The following is a 15,528-nucleotide window of genomic DNA, read 5'->3' as shown; positions in this document are numbered from 1 at the left end:
AGACAGGTGATTTATGTACCTGTGTTCGTACCTGTGTTTTTGTTACCTGTTACAATTTCTCACTCTTTATTTATCTCTCAACCTCTTTCCGTCTCTTTCTGCTCTCTAAACACACACACACACACACACACACACACACACACACACACACACACACACACTTAATTAAAGCTCAAGGAAGGCTGGCCAAGGGAGAAGTGGAAGAGGAGGGAAGGTGGAGGAAGGACCTGCTTTTGCCACTTGATCCATTTCTCGCCACCCAAACACTTCTCTCTCTCTCAGATGATCGTTGTTCCACTTAAATACGCACGAATTTAAGAGGAAACTAAGAAACAAACGTAAAAATAAAGCTGGTTCAAAAAAATGGAAAAAAAATATGAACCGAAAGTAAATAAAATGTTGACTAAAATGGGAAAGAAAAAAAAACCCTGAATAATATGAAAAAAAATGTGGTTCAAAAAATGGAAAAAAAATGTGGACTGATAGAAAGAAAAGGTTGACTGAAATGGGAAGGAAAGAAAAAAGGGTTGAAAAAATTGAGTTAAAAAAAAAAAAAAAACGTGAACGATGTCGAAATGAATATCGGGCGAGTGAATGTTGTGAAGCATTGAACTCAAAGGTAAAGCGAAGCAGCTATAAATAACCTTACTCTTTTACCTGTGTCCCCCCTCACCCCCCTCCTTTTACCTGTCCCCCCTTCAGCCCCCCTTCCTTTTACCTGTGTTCCCCCTCCTCACCCCCCTCCTTTTACCTGTGTCCCCCTCCTCACCCCCCTCCTTTTACCTGTGTTTCCCCCTCACCCCCCTCCTTACCCCTCTCCCTCTGCTTTTCTCCCTCCCCTTCCCCTCTTCACATTCCGTCCCTTCCTCTTTGCGTTTCTCTCTCCACCTTCCCGTCCCTTCCTCCTTTCTTTTTGCCTCTCTCCCTTCCCTCCCCTCACCCCCTTCCTTTCTCTTTTATCTCTATCCCTTCCCCAGTACCTTCCCTCCCCTTCGCGTTTCTATATCCTCGTTTATCCTCCACACCTCTGTTTCTCTTTGCCTCTCTCCTTTCCCTTTCCCCTCCTTCCCTCTCTCCCTTTTCTTTGCCGTTCTTACTTCTCTATTTCCCCTCCCTCCCAACTCTCCTTCCTGCTTCTCTGTCTCTATACCTTCCTTCTCCCTCACTTCAGCTATGCCCTCCTTCTTTTTCCTGTCTCTTCTCCTCCTCCTCCTCCTCCTCCTCCTCCTCCTCCTCCTTTCTCTTACATGTTTTATTCTCTTCCACTTTTATCATGGTGCTTCTCCTCCTCCTGCCCCATTCCTCTTCCTCCTCGTATCTTTTCTCCACCACACGTGTTCTCCTCTTCTCTTTTACCTGTTTTTTTATCTCTTCCAACTTTCTCATGATGCCCCTCCTCCTCCTCCTCCCCTCCTCTCCTTCCTCATACCTCTTCACCACCACACGTGTACTTCCAGCTCCTCCTCCTCTCCTCCTCCTTCTCCTTCCACTTCTCATTTCCTCTCGTGGGTAATACTAATACTCCTCCTCTTCCTCCCTATTCCCTGCCCTATTTCCTCCTCTTACCCAGCCTCCAGCCAGCCATCAGACACGTGTCCTCTTACCCTCAGCCCTCCGCATCTTACCTCTTCTACCTTCCCTTCTTCTCTCACTTTCTTCCTCTCATCCTCTCCGGTCAGGTCCTCCACTTTTTCTACATGTACCTGTTCATCTCCCTCCCCACGAATCCTCTCCTCCCCCGTCATCTCCTCCCAGCATCCCCCCTTCATCTCCCCTCCGTTAACTCCTTCCTCAATACCTCTCCCCCCTCCTCACCTGGAATCATCACACCTGGCCGACTCACAATAAACTTTCGTCATTGAGGAGAAAGGTCGGTCAGGTGAACTTATCTTGACTCTCAGGTAACTAGCTCTTGTCTCAGAAGGAGGAGAAGGAGGAGGAAGTGGAAGAGGAGGAAAGGATAACCAGGAGGAATGCGGGAAGAGGAGGAAAATGAGAAAGAGGGGGAGAAAGATATGTAGAGAGAGGAAAGTCTGAGAAAGGGTAAAGCTAAAATTATGTAAGAAGACTATGAAGGGAAATACAAACGCAGTAGTTAAGAAAAAAAAAGCTGTATAGGTAAGAAAAAAATGGAACGAGAGGATGAGGTCATTTAAAGTAACACGAAACATTTATAAAAAAAATACGAAACTGGTAGAAATGCAATGAAATAAATGGAAAGGAAAGAAGAGAAAACAGTACAACAGGAGAAAAGAAAATTGAAGGATGAGATGTAAAAACAATAGGAAAAAAGGAAAATGTGGTGAAATAAATGGAAAAGAGAAGAGAAAACAGTAGAATAAGACGAAAACAAAACAAAAAGATAATTAATGTACACGAGAATAGAAAAATGAAGATGAGACGAAAAAACAATAGGAAAGAAGGAGAAAGGAGAAATTGGATGAATAAAACAAAAAACAGTCAGACAGGGAAAGAAATGCAGGAAAATGAACGGAAAAATAGAGAAGTGACAAGGAAGAATAAGAAACAAATATAAAGCAAGGCAAACATGTATGACAAGAGAAAGAAAAATGATATGGTGATGGAGGAAAGGAAAGAAAGGAGAAGAAGCGATGAGGCAAATGAAGAAATGAACCAAGCAAGAAGAAAAAAAAAAAAAGGAAAAAAAGTAAAAGGGTGCAAGCGAGAAAGAAAAAAAATACCGATAAAGAAACGAGAAAAATAAAAGACAAAGTGGGAAGTAAAAGCAAGGAAGGAAGGAGAGTAGAGGAAAAATGATCTTGTGAGAGGGAGAGATGCGAAAAAAGTAGGCGAGGGGAGGAGGCAGAAGGAGAAGCAAAGGAAAAAAGAGAGAGAACGAGAGTTAGAACAGAGAGAAACAGTGAAATCAATGTTAAAAAAATAGAAAAAATATTACGGGAAAGAAAACGAAAGACAAGAAGTATAAGTGAAGAATAATGAGAGAGAGAGAGAGAGAGAGAGAGAGAGAGAGAGAGAGAGAGAGAGAGAGAGAGAGAGAGAGAGAGAGAGAGAGAGAGAGAGAGAGAGAGAGAGAGAGAGAGAGAGAGAGAGAGAGAGAGAGAGAGAGAGAGAGAGAGAGAGAGAGAGAGAGAGAGAGAGAGAGAGAGAGGAGAAGAAAGCAGAGAGGGAGGGTGGATGAGAGGAGAAGGAGAAAGCAGAAAGGGAGGGAAGGAGGGAGAGATAAGATAGAGGCAAGGAGAGGAAGGGATAAATTTCGCCGGGTACTATTATTTTATTTTTATTTAACTGGAAGACAGATTCAACAACTTCGTCTGAATGTGTACAATAACTCTTGATCCGCAGTTGAATAAAGCTCAATGAGAAGTTTTAAACGAGTTGGTAATTTTTGCATCAACTTCATCTGCAAAACAAAACAAAACAGAAGTTCCAATGAAGGATGACTTGATTAAAATACCCTGTCGAAGTCTATTGCATCTACCTTGAGTCAGTAGAAAGTTCTTTATATTTTAATTGGAGTGAAATCGGAGTGATAGAAGGTCCTCCCTCTCAAAAAAAAAAAAGTCTGCTGCTGCTGCTGATGATGATGATGATGAAGATGATGATGAGAAAAAGGAGGAGGCTGAAGGTGGAGAGTATATGGACTGAAAACACACCCATAACGAATATTAAATAAATGATACTTGATGAAGAATGACTGAAAAATAAATGAAAGTAATAAATTGCGAATATACTGAAAAAAAGACGAAACAATAAGATGAAAGTCGGTATAAATGTGTTGAGGGACAGGGAGAGAAAAGAAAAAGAGCAAGACGTGTGTGGAAAACCAAAAAGAATTAATGAGAAGAAAGATATGAAGAATGACAGAAGCAGAAATGAAATAAAGAATGCGGCGAAAAAGGTGGAGGAGATGACTGGAAAGAGAGACGAGAGAGGAGGGAGGAAGGAAACAAAGGAGGAGGTGACTGGAAGAAGTGACGAGAGAGGAGGGAGGAAGAAAACAAAGGATGAAGAGGTGACTGGAAGAAGTGACGAGAGAGGAGGGAGGAAGGAAACAAAGGAGGAGGAGGTGACTGGAAGAAGTGACGAGAGAGGAGGGAGGAAGGACACAAAGGAGGAGGTGGAGGTGACTGGAAGAAGTGACGAGAGAGGAGGGAGGAAGGAAACAAAGGAGGAGGAGGTGACTGGAAGAAGTGACGAGAGAGGAGGGAGGAAGAAAACAAAGGATGAGGAGGTGACTGGAAGAAGTGACAAGAGAGAAGGGAAGAAGGAAACAAAGGAGGAGGAAAGTGAAACCCCAAAACGAGAGGAAAGAGCAGGATCAACCGACAAAGTGGAGGAGAGAGACGAAGGAGCCAACCAGAGGACTAAAAGCCACGAAACTCTCCCGGGACAAGACGTGACGCAAAGAAATGAGAAAACTAAGCACAAAATACTAAATCAACAAAACTTCTTACATATTATCCTTTTCATCATCACTTTTAGCGTTTCTTAATCCACTGCAGTACAAAGACTTTTTCCAACATTTTCCATCATTTTCTTTCTCCGATGTTAGTGTACTCCATACTGCTTAAGGAAATGCTATACCCTATCCTTTTCACCTGGTCCTTTTTCTGCCCTGAGTTTTCCTACAGTTCTTGGGTAGCTATTTTATTCCTTTGTTTGTCCATCTTTTATCAGCTTTACGCATGACAGTATCTGCCCAAGTCCATTTATTATTAATCGTCGTTAGAATATCTTCAACCATTGTCTATTTTAAGATTCTGGCTTCCTGTCTCTCCATGCTATATATATCACTCTTCTCTCTCTCTCTCTCTCTCTCTCTGCTTGTTATCTTTCCCTCTGCCAGGTTTCTGGATGATGGCAAGGCTCTACTCCTTTCTCTTCAAGGAGGGTGGCACATTGCAACTGAGGATATTTCCATGTTTTCCAAAAGCGCTCCGTCCCATTCCTATCTCCATTCTGAGTTATTCTTCATGGACTGGGTTTGCTCTAATTGGTTGCCCTAGATGTGAGGATTCCTCTACTCCCAAATGTTTTATTCACGATCATATTTTGTTGACCTGCAAATTGATCATTAAACATTAAATTAATTATCTTTATATTTATCTTTACATTAATATTCAAACCCTGTGAAGAGTTCAATCACTTTTTTTGTAAGTTTAAACTGAGAATCACTAGGTTACGAATCTGAGGTTGTTCAAATATTCAGTCTACTTTCATTCATATACTGTCGCACTAAATTCCTAGATACTTTTAAGTAAGTCGATAGTAGTTTTGGATTCATTGTGTCACATTATACTACAGTGAACCAACCCGAAAACTTTTATATCTTAAATGCTTAAAATGCGAATGGGGGAAAAGTCTACGGATTCAGCAACCCATATTTAACTATAAACATGGGCGATGGTGGTGAAGGAAAAGATTAAAACAAAGAATAAGATGAAAAAAGGGAGGAAGGTGAAGAAAAATGGAAGATGAAGAAAAAATGGAAAAATAAAAAAGTCTACGAAAACAATAACGAGAGAGAGAGAGAGAGAGAGAGAGAGAGAGAGAGAGAGAGAGAGAGAGAGAGAGAGAGAGAGAGAGAGAGAGAGAGAGAGAGAGAGAGAGAGAGAGAGAGAGAGAGAGAGAGAGAGAGAGAGAGAGACGGACAGACAGACAGAGAGCACAACAGATAAAATGGGATATAATAGCTAGATAGAATAGAGAAGAGAAGCGATAAAAATAAAATAAAACGGCTAATATATAACAACAACAAAAAAAAAAACTTAGGTCGCGTCATTAGCATAAAGAATCTAACCGTGGTGCGAATGACATCTAAGTTACTGATGATACCGCAGAGCCAACGATGACGTCACCATATTGCCGCTATCAACACTGCTCATTCAGATTCAATACCCTTCATTCACTGCTGTCATGAGCCTTTTCTCCCCTTACTCTCGCTCTTATAGATTCTTTTATTTGCCGCTTGATGATAGATAACCTTATTCTAGAGGCTTTAGGAGAGAGAGAGAGAGAGAGAGAGAGAGAGAGAGAGAGAGAGAGAGAGAGAGAGAGAGAGAGAGAGAGAGAGAGAGAGAGAGAGAGAGAGAGAGAGAGAGAGAGAGAGAGAGAACAAACAGGTGGGACGGAGAACATAGTCGGCGGAATTAATGAAGAATATTGAGTTACCTTTCGCTACCGTTTTTGGACCCATTTTCTCCTCCCTTCACATAATCAAGTTCCATTTTTTGTTTAGTTAAATTAATGTGTTAAAGAAAACGCAATCCTGCACATCTTTTCCCAATTTTGATTTTTCTCTGTCTGACGAAATGATGAAGAGTAGGAGGAGGAGGAGGAGGAGGAGGAGGAGGAGGAGGGAGGAGGAGGAGGAGGAGGGAGGAGGAGGAGGAGGTGGAAGAGGAGGAGGAGCAAGGTGAAGAAGAAGGGCAAGCTTATATCTGTTTGGTTTCCATGTTTGGAGAAGAGAGAGGGATACAGAGAAGGGCGAGGAGGAGAGGGTGGCGCCGGGGATGAGAAACAGGAGAAAGAAGAGAAGGACATGAGAAGGAAAAGGAGGTCGAATAAAGAGAGGAGACGTAGCCGGATTAAGACTAAGAAGAATCCACAATGGAGCCGGAGATGAGGACACAGACGAGGATGGTTGAAAAGTAAGAGGACACATGAACCAAAAATAAGAAAAAATGGGCAGGAATAAGAAGGATAAAGGAAGAGGAGACGTAACCGGAGGAAAACTGAGAAGAATCCACAGTGTAGCCGGAGACGAGGAGATAGATGAGGATGGTTGAAAAAAGAAAGAGGACACAGGACCCCCCCCCCAAAAAAAAATAAAGGGCAAGAATAACAAGAATGATAAAGGAAGAGAAGACGTAACCAGAGGAAGACATAGAAGAATCCACAATGTAGCCGGAGATGAGGAGACAGATGAGGGAGACTGAAAAGAAAAAGGACACAGGACCCTAAAATAAGAAAATATGGGCAAAAATAACAAGAAGGATAAAGGAAGAGAAGGCATAACCGGAGGAAGACTAAGAAGAATCCACAATGTAGCCGGAGATGAGGAGACAGATGAGGGTGGTTGAAAAGAAAGAGAACACAGGAACCAAAAAAATAAGAATATATGGGCAAGAATAACAAGAAGGATAAATGAAGAGGAGAAGTAACCGGAGGAAGACATAGAAGAATCCACAATGTAGCCGGAGATGAGGAGACAGATGAGGATGATTGAAAAGAATGACAACACAGGACCCAAAAATAAGAAAAAAATGGGCAGGGATAACAAGAAGGGCACAGCAAAAAATAAGCAAGGGAAAACGTCGAGAGGATGTAGGGGTAAAGGCTGTTTACTCCCAAAGGCTGGACGTATAAGGGGCGAGGGTGAGGAAAGGTGGAGATGGCCAGGTAAGGCGGCTCGTTAGTCTCCCTGTCACCTGGACGCTCCCACGTCGGGCAGGACGGTGACAACCAACATCGTGGCGTCACAACTTACGTCACTTCCGAAATTTGAGAGTGAATATTTTTTGGAATAGGACGAGGAGAGTAAGGAACGTGCGAACTGAGTGTGTCGTTGGAATGATAAAAATTATTAACGTTACAACCATAAAAACACAGATATGCTTCCGAAAATTTAGGAGGTGAAGCTTTTTAGAAGATTGGGTTGAGTGAAGCACGGATCAAATCGAGTTTCGTCAAGAAAAGAAGGTAAGAATTAACGCTAAAATTATAATAACAAATATCTCGTATAAATACACAATAAAAGCGTTTAAAAGAGGTAAAGGTGAGCGGAGGAATATTCGAGCTAGGTGTATCTTTGAAAGTTTAAAATCTGAGAATGATGAAAAGTTTAAACGTAGAAATCATTAGCATTAAAAACTCATAAACTAGAAAAATTAACCCTTTCAGAACGAGGATGGGTGGAAAGCAACGACCAAGCTGTTTTTGAGACCAGAAACTTAAAGAATAATAATAAGACAACAATAAACATGACAAGAAAGAATGCAAAGAAGCGCAAACACGCACAAAAGAAACTAACTACTTGTCGTGTTGTTGCCTCACCTGTTTGTCCGCGTGGAGGCTGAGGCAGGAAGGAGGAAGAGAAAAATTTGTCGTACCTGAAAAGGAAGCAGGAAAAGAGCCAGCGTTAGCAACCTTGGTATATAGATAGAAGCTCTGTGTATGCGTCTTATATAACGGATGAAATTTGATTTGAGTATATATAGAGGGATTATATTTGTCAGAGATGGTGTGTGAGGACTAACATTAATTATAATAATGAAAATGATAATGATGATGATGATGATGATGAAAATAATAATAGTGACACAAGACCTAGGATAGCATAAAAAGAGGAAGAAAAATAAGGAACAGAAGAAAAGTTACAAAATGAAAAATATAGACCTAAAGAAATAAGTTAAGAAGAAAAGGGAAAAAGAAAAATACACAAAAGATGAAAATAAGGAAAAGAAAAAAAAAGTCATACAAAAACAAAAAACAAAACAAACAAACCCCCCCAAAAATAACCACCAGCCCAGAAAACAAAACAAAACAATTACCAAAACACACCAATGACATCAAACAATAATCACCTTTCAAAAACAATTCCGTCCCGTCCATCAACTAACACAACCCGACCTGCCAAACTGTCTGTCTATGTGTCTATCTATCTATCCATCTCCCTGTCTGTCTATCTATCTATCTATCTATCTATCTATCTATCTACCTGTCTGTCTACCCACCTGCCTTCTTGCATGAACCACCTGCGGGCAGCCTCCGTCAAAGTGGAGAGTAAATATTAATGCAACACACAGGCAATCTCCATCAACAATGCCACTCTCATCAATATATCGACGCCGCGCCCCCACTCGTACGCGATTCCATCCTCCACTGTTTCTGATTTGACTCCAAGAAATGTCGATTAGAGTGCAAATTGGGCCGAGGGGGAAGAAGTCGAGGAGGAGGAGGAGGAGGAGGAGAAGGAATGTGTGGAGGAGGAGGAGGACGAGGACGAGGTGAAGGTGGAAGCAGGGGAGGTGAAGGATGAAGAAGAAAACGATAGAGAAGGCAAGGAGAAAGAGATGACTTGGAAGGAAGAAGAGCAGGAGATGTAGGAGAAGGAGTAGGAGGAAAGAGAGGATTTAGATGGGAGGAGGAGTAGGATCAAGAAGATGAGAAGGAAAGCGAGAAGATCGAAGAGGGTAAAGGAAAACGCAAACGAAACAAATAGAAACAAAAAAAGAAAAATAGCGAACACTTACGAAAAAGGAAAATAGTAATAATAATCCAAATTCTAGTTCAAGTTCCGGTATTGAAATAAAAGTTAGCATCGGCGAAGCAAATGGAAAAATGACAGATTAAAGTATTGAGGCATGAAAGGAACGTGAAAAATAAAAATAAAATAAAATACAGTCGAATGAAATGAAAAATAAATGTTCTCATCGTATTAATAATTGCGGCGAAAGGTTTGGATGAAGAAATGGAAGTAAAATGTTTCCTGATCAAACGTACGAAAAATTTGTAGCCGGGATATATGACAAAGAAAACTACTGAAAGAAAAACAAGCTCGTTATATTAATAGTCGAGTGGAACGAGACGATAATATGCTGAAAAATAAATTAAACGTATGATAGAAAAGATTATGAATACTGAACAAAAGAGGATAAATACGTAACCAGTAGAAAAAAAGTCTAAGAAAAAATAAAAGCAAAAAATAAAAATAAAAATAGTTGAATAAGGAATAAAAAGGTTATACGAATAATTAGAAAGTTTAAGATAATCCAAAATATTTTCTCATAATGATCTGCATGAATAAATATCCTTTTGTTGTTCGTGTGTGTGTGTGTGTGTGTGTGTGTGTGTGTGTGTGTGTGTGTGTGTGTGTGTGTGAGAGAGAGAGAGAGAGAGAGAGAGAGAGAGAGAGAGAGAGAGAGAGAGAGAGAGAGAGAGAGAGAGAGAGAGAGAGAGAGAGAGAGAGAGAGAGAGAGAGAGAGAGAGAGAGTGTGGTGTGACGGGGAGGGGGGGAGGGGGGGGGGAGGCATAATACGTGTAGGATATGCAAATGAGATAAGTGAGGATTGCCTGTTCGCTATCATTTAATAACATTCCCAAAACGTGTCGGGTATTAATTACATCGCCAATACTTCACCCCTCGAATATTAATGAGCACACAAAAAAACTTCCCCAGATACTATTACGGTATTTGCATTTACAGATATTCGGCAATTTTAACAGTTTTGGTAGGAAAGAAAATATGCACCTTTTTTTTTATTCGTACGGGAGAACTATTTTATGTTTGGTCTCGTGTTTCAAGTTTCCGTGTTTTTTTTTTTTTTATATTTCTCAGTTTGGATATGTTTTCCGTGTTTTTTTTGGTCTAAATATGTATATGCTCTTTAATTTTCTGCTTTATTTATTATTTCCTACTTTTTATCTTCATTTTTTTTTTCACTCGTTTTCAATTTTCCCGTTTCTCACTCTTTTTTTCTTTCTTTCTTACCTTCTCTCTTCCTTTCATTCTTTCTTTCACTCTCATTCTCGTTCCACTTTCTTATTTTTCTATTCTTATTTTTTCTTCCCTTCCTTCGTTCTTTTTTTTTTCTCTCTCTCTATTTCCTTCTATTTCTCTCTCCACTTTCTCTCTCCACTTCCTAAATTCCTTTTCTTCGTTCTTTTTCACTTTTCTCTCTCTCTCTCTCTCTCAAGTGCCTGCCTGCTCACTGATCTTTCCTTCTCCTCCTTCACCACTTGCTCCTCCTTGGCCTCCTCCTCCTCCTCCTCCTCCTTCCTTCTCCTCCTTCACCACCAGCTCCTCCTTGGCTTCCTCCTCCTTCTCCTTCTCCTCCTCCTCCTCCTTCTTCTCCTCCTTCTGGTCGCGTCAAGCCCCGTGGGAAGTCCAGGACACTCCTCGCCCAATATATCGGGGACGCCGCGCCCCTCACCGTGTTTGCCGCTTCTCTCGTAATAATCGATGGCTCTCCCCCCCCCCTTCCTTCCTTCCTTCTCTCCTTCCCTCCCTCCCTCCATTTACCTGTCTCACTCTCCTCTGCTCACCTTTCCTCTTCCCTCTTATATTTTTCACCTGGTTCGGTTCGGTTTTTCCCTTATTTAATTTTCCTTTCCCCGTTCTTCCTCTTTATCTTTACCTGTCTCTCTCTCTCTCCTCTATTCTCCTTTTCTCCTTCCCTTTCTGTTTCTGCCATGACTTCTTCTCTCACTATTTTTTTCCAATCTTCAACTTTCCGTTTCTCCTTTCCTTCGTTATTTTTTTTTCCTGTTGCACTCTCTTCTATTCACCATTCCTGTTCCCCCTTCTATTCCTCATCTGACTCGTTCTCTCTAGTTCTTTTCCCCTTTTCAACTTTCCTTTCTCCTTATTTTCATTGTTATCTGTCTATCTCACTTTCCTTACACTCATATACCTTTTCATCTCTTTCGTTTACTCATTTATTTATCTCGTTCTATCTCCTTTTCCGTTTCGATTCTCTTTTTTTTGCGACGCTTCCTTCCCATCCACCGTCTCACTCTCCTCCCGTCCGTGTTCTCTCTCTCATGTTTTCCCTTTCCACATCCCAGTGTTATTTCCTCCTCCTATCTCCTCGTTTATCTTTCCTCCACCCTCTCATACACCTGTTTCCTTCTCTCTCTTTCCCTTCCCCTTTTTTTGGTATTCTTCGTGTTTCTCTTCCAGTCACTATATCTGTTCCCTCCTCTCATTCTTGTTTATCCTTTCTTCTCCTCTTTCCTATTCCTCCTACATAGTTTTAGATTTTCTACTTTTATTTTTATTTTTCATCCTGTTTTCTTTTATTCGTCCTGTTTCCGTTATTCCTTTTTTTTGCATTTCTGTTTTCCTGTCTTTTCTTTTTCTTCCTTTCTTTTCCACCTTTCTTCTTCCGTTCATTTCTTCTTTTCTTCCATCGTCTCTGTTTCCTTTATTCCTTTTCTGGTTTACATTTACGTTCATCATCTCTTATGTTTCTTCTTCCTTTCTTTTCTACCTCTTTTGTTCCTTATATTTCTTCCATCATTTGTTCTTATTCTATTTACTTTCTTGCCTTTCGTTCTTTCTAACTCACATCTGTTACCTCCTCCCTCCCATTTTCTTGTTGATCAAATTTACTCCCGTTTCCTCCCTCCAACTTGTCTCCTATCTTCTTTTCTTCCATTCCTCGGCTCATCTTCGTCTCCTCCTCCTCTTTTCAATGTCGCTTTTCTTCGCCTTCAACATATTCAGTCTTCCTTTCCTCTTTTAAGCCTCTTCCACCCATCTTCAGTACCCCTCCTTGTCCTCCTTCAAGCCTACGCCCTCCTCCCACCTTTTCTCAGTACCTTCACCTTTTCCCTTCTTCCCCATCCATCAAAATCTCTCCCCCTTCGAACGCCCCAATTTGCTCCCATTTCCCGTAGACCTAACAATCACGGCCCCCATCCTTCCCAGCCTTCCTTTTCCCAGCCTCCTTGTGCCTTCCTTCTTCTCTTATTCCTTCCTTCTCTCTCATCCCGTCCTCACTGCAGTCCCTCTCTCTCTCACTCTATTCTCACCATTCTCACAACCATGACAACAATACGTCTCTCCACTTTCTCCTTTCCTTCTCTTGTTCTTTTTCATCTCTCTCTATTTCCTTCTACTTCTCTCTCCACTTTCTCCCTTCTGTTCGTCCTTTTTTATCTCTCTCTATTTCCTCCTATTTCTCTCTCTCCACTTTCTCTCTCCACTTTCTAAATTCCTTCTCTTCGTTCTTTTTCACTTCTCTCTCTATCTATTTCTCCCTCTATTTCTCTCTCAATCTACCTAGCAGTCTATCTATCTATCTATCTATGTATCTATCACTATCAATCTATTTCAGTCTTTCACCGCTCTGCCTTCACTTCTCTTCCCCACCTACCGCGTCTCACCACCAAGACACACACACCTGGAAACAGAGATTATTACACGTGACTCCTCAGGTGTTTGCCGAGGGGGCGGGGCTGTGTGTGTCCAATAGTGAGGGAGCGACACGTGAGCGAGGCCGCCAGGTGAGGTGAGGGAGGGAAGGTGTGCGTGTGCGATGACAGGTAGTGGGGCAGGGAATATTCCGCCAGCAGATTACACCTTGATGCCGATACGATAATGAGCCTCAGGTAAATGGGAGAGCCAGGTGTTCACAATAGCAGGAGGAGGAGGAGGTGGAGGAAGGGTATGGTAGTGATGGTGATGGTGGTGAAGAAGAGGAGGAGGAAGATGGAAAAGTATAAGAGAAGGATAACAAAAGAAAGAGGATATGAAAGTGAGAAAGGGATAGGGCAAAGAATGAAGAGAAAGGGTGAGAATATTGAAGGAGGAGGAAGAGGGAAAGAATGAAGAGGAGAAGGAGGAGGAGGAGGAGGAGAAAGGCGTGGTGGTGATTGTGGTGGTGGTGAAGGGGATTAAGAGGAAGAAGATGGAAAGGCAAAAGAGAAGATAGATAGAAAAGATAGATAGAGAAGAAGATGATAGAAAAGGGAGTGAGAAGGAATGACGCAGAGAAGAAAGGATAAGGGAAAGGAGAATGAAGAGGAAAAGGAGGAGGAAGAAGAGGAGAAGAAGGAGGAGGAAGTCGAAAGGTGAAGGTAAAAGGTAATGCAATGACCTGACTTTGAAAATAATATATCAAAATGACCTTGACAAGAGTTGCGAAACACTTTGGTACGCACACACACACACACACACACACACACACACACACACACACACACACACACACACACACACACACACACACACACAAACACACACGCACACACATACACAAGGACATAAAGTCGGAGTGCGAGCAAATCTGATTGAAGCAACTCTCTCTCTCTCTCTCTCTCTCTCTCTCTCTCTCTCTCTCTCTCTGTAGTATTCGATTTCCTCCATTTCTACTCCATTGCTTTCTTTTCATCTTCTTTTCCTTTCTCTATCAACTCCATCTTGGCTTCCTTTCCTCACATTCTCCCGTCTTTCTATCATTCCTTCCTTCTTTCATTTTCGTCTACCATACTTCACTCCTTCACCCCTTCTTTTCACCTGCAAATTTCTTGTATACTGTTTTGTTTCATCAGAGGGAAGCACTGATGAAAGACTAACAAACACTTACTTACTAATTACTTTTACCCACTTTCCCATTTCCCTGTTTTTATTTCCTCCTTTCATGTCTTCAATCACGATGTTTTCCTTCTTTCCGGGCTCCTCATCGCCACCCTTATGGCCATATTCTTGAACACCTAGGAGCCCAAGCACAGACATTTGACAAGACATTCATACGAGTTTGGGGCATTTCCAGGGGTAGCTTTCTGATGCTGGTGGTAATCTGACACTGCCTCTGTGCCACGAACTTAAAATAACACTCATTAGAACCCGACTGATCTCCTTTTTTGGCCTTTGGAAATGGTTGATGTGAGAGCCAAATGCGTCTGACAATATCGTCCTAGTTTCTCCTCTCTTTTCTAACATTCTCCATTCACTTTCTCGCTTCCTTTTCTTCCTGTACCCATTTCATCTTTTTTACGTTCTTTAATTCTTCTCAGCCTCCACACACTTTTCTCTTTCCTTCCTTCCATATCTAGTTTTATTTTACCTCACATTCTGAATCGGCATATCTCTTTCTGCCATTCCACTCTCCGTCCTTATCCTATTCTGTCGCCTCCTAAGCTACACATGAAATATATTATCGTGCTTTCTCTCCGTTCTTCATTCTTTTTTACTGTCATAATCTCTAACTTATGTCCTTTCAACCTTCTCCTCCCTTTGTTCACACCTTACACAAACACTTAATTCTGCTCTCCTGCTACGGCAACCTCCTCTTTACCGCCCTGCATTCTTTTCTCTGCTTGCATCTCGATCTTATATCTTCTCTCTCTCTCTCTCTCTGTTCATACCCTGTCGAAACACTCATTCTGCTCTCCTCCTTTACTACGGCAACCTTCGATTCATGCTACATTCTTTTTCTCTGCTTGCATCTCGAACTTACATCTTTTCACCCTCTCTCTCTCTCTGTCTCTCTGTTCATATCTTGTCGAAAAACTCATTCACCTCTCCTCCTTTACTACGGCAACCATCGTCTCATGCTATTCCCCAACTCAGATCTTGTCCTTCAGTCTTTCTCTGTCCTACACTTCCCTTCCATTTCATTCGTCAACTTTCTTTTTCCTTATCAACATCGGTCTCCTCTGTTATTTTCCTCTTTCCAACTTTTTTTTCTATCTATATCTACTGTGTTTTGTGTGTGCACGAGAGAGAGAGAGAGAGAGAGAGAGAGAGAGAGAGAGAGAGAGAGAGAGAGTGAGAGGGAGAGAGAGAGAGAGAGAGAGAGAGAGAGAGAGAGAGAGAGAGAGAGAGAGAGAGAGAGAGGAGAGAGAGAGAGAGAGAGAGAGAGAGAGAGAGATATCCAGGTATTCTTCGGTGCTCCCTTGATTTCTGTTTTTTGATGGACATTTTTGGGGACATCTAAAGAACACAAGGAAAACGGAGGTCGAAGAAAACGTGACCTGGTTTCTTTGATCGTCTTCATTGTTTCATTGTTTCGAGACGTTAAGGTTTGAGATTCGGAG

The 15,528-nt window shown here is 41.6% G+C and overlaps 1 protein-coding gene across 1 annotated transcript in view; it reads left to right on the top strand.

The window, feature by feature from the left end:
* LOC127008959 (thyrostimulin alpha-2 subunit-like) overlaps positions 1-15,528 on the top strand; it is a 75,551-nt gene that overhangs the window by 26,188 nt on the left and 33,835 nt on the right. The window lies entirely within an intron of this gene.

The sequence above is a fragment of the Eriocheir sinensis genome, chromosome 39, assembly GCF_024679095.1.
Source record: "Eriocheir sinensis breed Jianghai 21 chromosome 39, ASM2467909v1, whole genome shotgun sequence".
Classification (NCBI taxonomy): Eukaryota; Metazoa; Arthropoda; class Malacostraca; order Decapoda; family Varunidae; genus Eriocheir; species Eriocheir sinensis.
Note: the sequence above shows the minus strand (reverse complement) of the source record. Positions and strands in the feature narration are given on the sequence as shown.